At 39.3% G+C, this 7,692-nt stretch overlaps 1 protein-coding gene across 1 annotated transcript in view; it reads right to left on the bottom strand.

The window, feature by feature from the left end:
* Window positions 1-1,882: 1,882 nt before the first annotated feature.
* LOC135220923 (uncharacterized) overlaps window positions 1,883-7,692 on the bottom strand; it is a 24,785-nt gene continuing 18,975 nt past the window's right edge. The window contains exons 10-11 of the mRNA XM_064258574.1: window positions 2,224-2,346; window positions 1,883-1,992 (exon numbers count right to left, since the gene is read on the bottom strand). The gene's annotated coding sequence lies outside the window, so the exon portion shown is untranslated. The remainder of the gene's footprint in view (window positions 1,993-2,223; window positions 2,347-7,692) is intronic.

Consider the following 7,692-nt stretch of genomic DNA (forward strand, 5'->3'; position numbering starts at 1 on the left):
TTCTCGGCTAAGTATCAGAGAGTTTGTGTTTCTTTCTGTTTTCATAATTGTTAAAGAATATTGTCCTTAGCAACCTTCTTCTGTTTCATTCGTCTCTCTTGAGCAAGACCAATGTCAGTCAGTCTAGAAATCTTCAGATTGTTTCTTGTTGTTTCTGACCTTTTTCCTTTCATCCTCAACATCTGACTTTTTTTCATTCTTTCACAGTGTTTATGCAAAGCTCTTTAGTTCTTACACTTGATTCACTTCCTTTCTTTTCTTTTCAAAAAGAAAATTCAAATGATATAAAAAAAGTTTCAATAAAAGAACAAGTGCTGCTGAATGAACATGCATAGTATATTGTTGAAATGTTGCATTGAAGATAATAATAACAATTCTGTTTTATGTCAAACATTTCCCATAATAATCATAAAGTGTATGGTCATCTATACATGAACTAACCTTGCAAAGCACAAAATTATTATTAATTTTTATCATTATCAATATATCCTCAGAGGAGGTTTATACAGAAGAACAGCATCAATGAAAAGCAACAGTCAATATTAAGTCAGCCAGGACGGAGGACTTCAAGATTCTAAATGAATGAATATTACATAACATAATAAGATGGATAATAATCATATAGGAAGGGTTATTATTATTATTATAATTATTATTATTATTATTATTCTGCCTCCTCCTCCCACAAAAGATCAGCCTCATGTTGACTGACTACTTCTGTGGGTTAATGAACTGGCAGTAACCCCAATTCTTTGATAAACAATCACGTTGACCCCACTTTGTATGAAGAAGAAGAACGATCCCAATAAAATGTCGCCACAAAGCCTGGAAGGGGTCTGATCGCCAAACACCTTCCGTACAAAACTCTTTTTGTAGACGAATTCTGCTCTCCAGCCATTTCCCTCCATGGACTCCTATCCATATCCTCCATTCTTTGAAAGTCAAGAAATAGAAGAAACGATCATCAGAATCAAGGAAACTGAGTCAGTGAATCAAAATATTCAGGACAATGACGGCAAATGATGGATGTTGGAAATATGTGTGTAGTATATATATATATATATATATATATATATATATATATATATATATATATATATATATATATATGTATATATGTGAGTGTGTGTGTGTGTATCCTGCTCTGAGCTAATCATTGAAATGAGATGACTTGCAAGAAAATAATTACAATTAAAAAATGAAAAAAAATGGGCAACCCCTCTGCCTCATTCACTCCCCACCCACCCGCCAGCTCTCTCCGCCTTCCCCACACCACATCCCGAGCTCCTGTTAAAGACTCCCTCCGTCCCTCCCTCTCTAGAATGAACGGTTAGTTTAAAATTCTCCCGGCCATCCCCCTGCACCACCACAAACGGAGCCTTGAATTCAAATGCTGATCTTTGCCGAACATTTTCTGCTTAGAATCACTTTCCTTTAATTTCCAGAAATATTTGCATCAATTCATGTTACATCCTTTATGCATAGTATATACATAATACATCATACATATATACATAATGCATACATACATACCATACATACATACATACATATATATTATATATATATATATATATATATACATACATACATGTATTATTACCTGGATAAATGCTAATTAATAACAATTTGCATGTATGTCAGTATGTCAATAAATGTATGTTTGTCTGTGGCAGATCCCGACATTAAAATAATCCACCTCTCTCTCTCTCTCTCTCTCTCTCTCTCTCTCTCTCTCTCTCTCTCTCTCTCTCTCTCTCTCTCTCTCTCTTCTGTTGATAAGTATTATCATTAGATTAAGTCAGGAAGTAACTTACCATGAGTACCAAAAGCCCGAGGAACTTCCTGTAAACCACTAGGTGTAAGGTCCTGTAGAAGGCGCCACCTGCCTGGTGGCAGGTGCCTTCATCTGCTCAAAGGTCCTCCTTTCCTTCACACGCTTCACGCATCCTAGACCCTCGACAACCTTGGCCGGGCTTTCACACGAGAACTCTGGAAGGAGGAGGAGGAAGATGAGGAGGAGGGTTACACAAGTGTCAAAATGACCCCGAATGACATCGACGTCGATCTTTCTTGAACTGCTTATATAAGAGATAAGAAAGCAGATGATGATATACAAAGTGAACTGAGGCAATTCAGCTCTTTTCTGCCGACTTTGTTCGCAGATTTGACTCTGAAGGAAAAAAGACTCAGAAAGAGTGACAAAGGTTCGTCTTCCCTTACCACAGGTTCGTCCATCTCCCTTGAAAGGTGGGTTGCAGGAGCAGCTGTAACTCCCGACAGAGTTCCTGCAGGTCGCCTGGGCGCTGCACTCGGCCTCCCTTCCTTGGGCGCACTCGTTGATGTCTGTTGGTTATGAAGAAAACAGATTGAAATTATATATATATTATATTAAGATATATATAGATATATATATATATATTTATATATATATATATATATATATATATATATTTATATATATACACTTATATATATATATATATATATATATATATATATATATATATATAATATATATATTATATATATATATATATATATGTAACAGTGTTAAGGGCATTAACTTAAAAGAACTTAAGAGAAGAGCACGGAACGGTTAATGATTTTTTAAGAAGGGAAAAGAACGGATTATCGCGTTACCCGATCCCAAACGATTAGGCTTTTAGGCCTCACATGTGGTTTTCATTCTCCCCAAAAAAAAACCTCTGTCCGTACCGGAGATTAGTGACCGACAGGATATTAATGGCCGATGAGCGATAATCTAACCCAGGCCATCTTCGAGAAATTGGAACTCAACTCATTAGCACCAGCCATACTTCCCGTGAGTTAATCGACGTTCCCTTCGTGTAAAAGGTCAGAGAGAGCCATCTGGTATACGTTAGGAGGGAATTCTATGACCCGTTGTTAGAAAGAGGGAAGTGTCAAACTCTTGAGAGCTCCTCCCTTTCCAAAGATAGACCTATGGACTTCGACACGAATCAAGAAGCAGAAGCCAGATAGTGGGTCACCCAAGAAATTTGTTTCAACGAATGACTACGAGGATACCAAAGGGATACACCCCTAAGAAGCCAAGGCATCAAGCAGCAGGCGTTCCATAATTTAGAGCCTACGAATCACTGTAGAAGACATGACAGGAAGGCGGTTTTGTATGAAGTTTGTAGCCACTAAGACACAAGAAGTCTTTCAGAAGATGCCACACCCAATCAAAATCCAAAAATCCAAGGCAGCGCTAAAAGGATATCATCCTAATAAAAAGGCCAGGCAGAGAGAGAGAAAGGCAGAACAGGGCAGAAGAGAAAGGACAAAGTGAAGTAGGTGGGAGAACAACTGAGGAGGAAAAGGGGGGCAGGGGGGAAGAAGAGTGAAGAGAAAAGAGTGTGCAGAAGCCGTACCAAGTAGAAGGAAGGAAGAATAGTGAGGGAAAGTGCGGAAGTGTGGTGGTGAATGAATCAAAGGACAGTGATAAGTGACAATCAATACTCAGTAAAATTCCCTCGTGCCTATAGACTCGTAATTGCAACAAAGTGCCTCTTTAAAGAAATAAGTTTTATCAGTCCAAGAGCCCAGAAGGTGGAAAATTTTATAAGAACCCCGGCGAAGAATAAAACATATAAGGACACATCAATTTAATTTCTCTTCCAAATTATAACCCTTTTAGCTAATTCCAGAGTGAGAAAATTCAGCAAAGGTGAGATTAAGATTAGATCATTCTCTTCCTTAAATTATAGCCTCCAAATCGGTGCATGTTACCTTAGATCTGTGTGCAAAGCGTAAGTACCGCAAACATATATATATATATATATATATATATATATATATATATATATATATATATATATAGATATATATAGAGCTGATTCAATACAGTTTTGAATATGCCTTCTCCGTGATATTCTGAAGTCCCGTGAAACCGTTATAAGTGATACTGTGTGTATGTGTAACAAACAAGTCAACCGCTGAAGACGTTACAAGTTGGCATGGCTTAGGCAGTTTCAAAAGAGTGCACGCATCTCTATATCCCTTCTTGATTGGCCCTTGTGTCTAAGGAGCCAGAATAAACCAATCAGCTTCCTGCATAATGATGCTGTGTGTTTATGGCATTGAAACAGGCCGCACTACCAGTCAGAGCAGTTCGTTAGAGGGTCCCATACAGCAGCCACTCTGGGTCGAGACAAGTGCCCAGTGACCCCGGCAGTACCCGTTCCCGTCGGCCGCCACACAAAGACGTGCGTCACCATGAGTGTCAATAGCAGTCTAACCTGCCGTCGGTTGTGCACTAGCATAGTTAAACATAATAATAATTACAAGTAAAGGCCACCTGTGTAGCTAAGAAGAATACACCTGTGTTGAACGGGTCACCGATTATTATTTTTTGCATATCCATATTGCATGCATGTAAATTTATCTCTCTCCTGTTTTTTCCTTCATATCCCGAACCCACAAATGACTGAGATCAGGTCATATAATTTTGGTGTCAGTCGTGGGGTCTTGCGAATAATCGTATGAGGTCCTGTGAGGTCTTATAAGGCCTTATGAGGTCTTGTGAGGTGTCCAAACAAACGTTAGTGCTAAATCATTTTTTGGCAACAAACAGTGATATGAAGTGATATAAACATGGATACGAGAGAAAATTCGACGGATGGTGATGACGAGGGAAATCGTGAAACGAACAGACTGGATAAAAACAGCTATGGCTAAAGTAATCAGCAGAACAGTGGCGAACCGTGCTAAGAACGGTTTAATAATAAATCGAGTGGCCCTACGATTTCGAAATGCGCAGTGCTAACCAGAAAGACAGTGTACGTCACACCATAACGATTTCGAAATGCACTTGCTACCATTAAAGACAGTGTACAATCACACCACACAATACCGAAATGCGCAGTGCTAACTAGAAAAGGACAGTGTAAACGATCACACCATACGTCGAAATGCCCACAATGCTACCGAAAGACGTTGTACAATCCACGCCACACAATTTTTCGAAATGCATAGTGCTAACAGAAAGACAGTGTACAATCACACCATACGAATTCGAATGCATAGTGCTAAACCAGAAAGACAGTGTACAATCACACCACGAATTTCGAAATGCCCTTAAGTGCTAATTTCGAGAAACGCAGTGTACAATCACACCATACGATTTCGAAAAAAAAAACGCAGTGCTAACTAGACAGACACAGTGCGATCGCAGAAATCGTTTTAATAAATTACTGCTGTTTATAGACAGTTTCACGACCGAATTCGATGACAAACGGGCGAGAGAATAATTCGAATCGGCGGAAGCAGTAGCAAAATATTAGAAAAATCTGTTTAAGGCAGAGACTAGTGTGGGAGAATTCAAAATCGACGGTTGCAGCGCCAAATTCAAACGTCGGTTGGTGGCACCCGAACACCTTCGTGACCCTCGTGGACCCCCCTTCCCCCGAGTAAACCGACCCGTGTAGACCAAGTAGAGGAGTAACGAACGCGTTTGAACGGAGAGATGGCAAGCAGTCCAACCTCACCAGGAAGGACGGAAGTTGGCAGTAGCAGGAGATGGCATGGAGGTAACGCCGGAAAGGTAGTACCCCTGGTTATCCCCAGTGCCGTGCGGGACTGCTGTTATGCAGTGCCTGGGAACAAGGGACGCCTTGTTGTCTTGTTGTGAGGGAAGGGATACCAATCCTCAACCTCTGAGAAGTAAAAAGACAACCTGTCCAACCCACGAGTCAAGAATGCTGGGACAGACAGGTCGACCAGAGCCTCTCCCCGTGACTCCGTGGGAAGGGGGAAGTCCACTCCTACTTCTGATCGCAACCGATTGAAGAGTAGAGGGATGGTATTAAAAGGTGAATAGCGCAGAAGTTCCCTTACCAACCTCGACCCGTGAAGGAAGTCACGATACCTGCCTAAGGTATGGATAGGATGACGCGATGTTAGAATAAGGAATAGCTGATAGACATCAGATGACAGCCAGCAACCAGTGAGAGAATCCAGGCTCGATGTGGAAAAGATACAAGCAAAAACTAATAGCATCAGTAGCGATCGCCGGCACCACTGCTGGCACTAATAGAGCTGCTGACCTGTGAGCAAATTGCATAGAACACGGGAACATCTCAACCGTATGGCGGAGAGAGAGGGACAGTTACGGGATAGTGTCTTGGGACACTATGGGATGTATTGAGAGGATACCCTTCACACCCCTGGAGGTGGGAAACCCCGCCCCGCCTAGAAGCCGTCGTGATTGCTAAAAATTGTCACTGATAGTAATATTAGTATTAGTCGACTGCACAATGAACGAGTTGTGTAGCCTTTAGTAGTTTAATCAATAGCATGTTGTGTTAGGGAAATGCAGATAGGGAATTTGTAAAAATAACGTAAAAAAAATGTTTATTAAAAAAAGAAAATAGAATATAAAGATGGTTTCTTAGGCCGTGTTCTGATCACATTTGAAGTATTATGAATGACAATACATTCCATTTGTCCCATTGAAGAACTGTGATTAAGATTTAAAGACAGAATTATTAACGTAAATTCATTAGAGTTTGTTTGAGTAAAGTAACGAGACTGATACGTTTGTTGAAAGAGTAGTCTGATTTTCATTGGGAAAGAGAAGTAATTTTAAATTTGATGATGAAGTGAGAACAAAGTTGTATTTTTATCCCGGATGATTAGATATGCCCTTCAGAATGTTAACTTCTCAAACAAGATCGTAGAATCGAGCAACTGTAAGAGTTCGGCATTGTGGGGATTGATATCATTAAAAAAAAAAAAAAAAAAAAGAGTAAGAAGAGTAGCAGACGCTCTTCCCAAGAGTACTGTAAGACATGTGCCACGCAGAGGGAGAGGAACTGCGACGCATACAGTTAAATGATTCAGTTACACCTGTGGGTGAGTCGCACAGAAAACAGAGGCAGTGAGTCAGCTGTTGTGTGGACGTGCTGAGTGAGTGCCATGGGAGTGTGCATGTGTGAGTGTGTGTGGGTTTGCTAGTGTGTAAGGGAGTTGACTGACAAGTCACAGTTTTCTGAAAAAACATGCACACGAGATAAATTCTTCGTAAACAAAAAATAAAAAAAAACTAAAATAAAAGTAACTTGTTGTACCGCCCTTCTTCCCTCTTCATAAAGCAAACCATCCACATAATTTGTAAGTGCATGTAGGTTCCTTACGTAGCATACCAGCGCGAGTCATGAATAAATGTGTCTGTCACAAAGTGACAGAGAATATCATAAAAACATGCTTATGCACTTTTGTTTCATGTCAGTTACTGCTGAGAAATTGATGTCTAATTTTTAAAACATTTTGTTACAGTTCCAAGCATATAATGAGTTTGCTGTATATTCATGATTGCATTATTTTTTGTTTGCATTAATATTTTTATTGCATTGTTTTTTTAATTCAATTTCAAGTCATATTAACCACATGTTATTGCAATGCATCTAATTTTTGTTAATTTCTGTTGATGTCGATTATACTGTGTCCAAAATTTCATATCATTGTCAATGCTGTTTATGCTTTGTCAGAAATTTGTGATCTTCCATCGATGATGTGGAAATGTGAGATTTTGAAAAAAAAAAGTTATTTTTTGGTGTGTAATCTTTGAAATTTGATTTTATATTTTCTTGTTTTTATTGTGTTGCAGAAAGAATTCAGTAAGTTTTATTATACTTTTACCAGACTTCTTATGAGTAATGTTTCATTTTT

The sequence above is a fragment of the Macrobrachium nipponense genome, chromosome 20 (assembly GCF_015104395.2).
Source record: "Macrobrachium nipponense isolate FS-2020 chromosome 20, ASM1510439v2, whole genome shotgun sequence".
Classification (NCBI taxonomy): Eukaryota; Metazoa; Arthropoda; class Malacostraca; order Decapoda; family Palaemonidae; genus Macrobrachium; species Macrobrachium nipponense.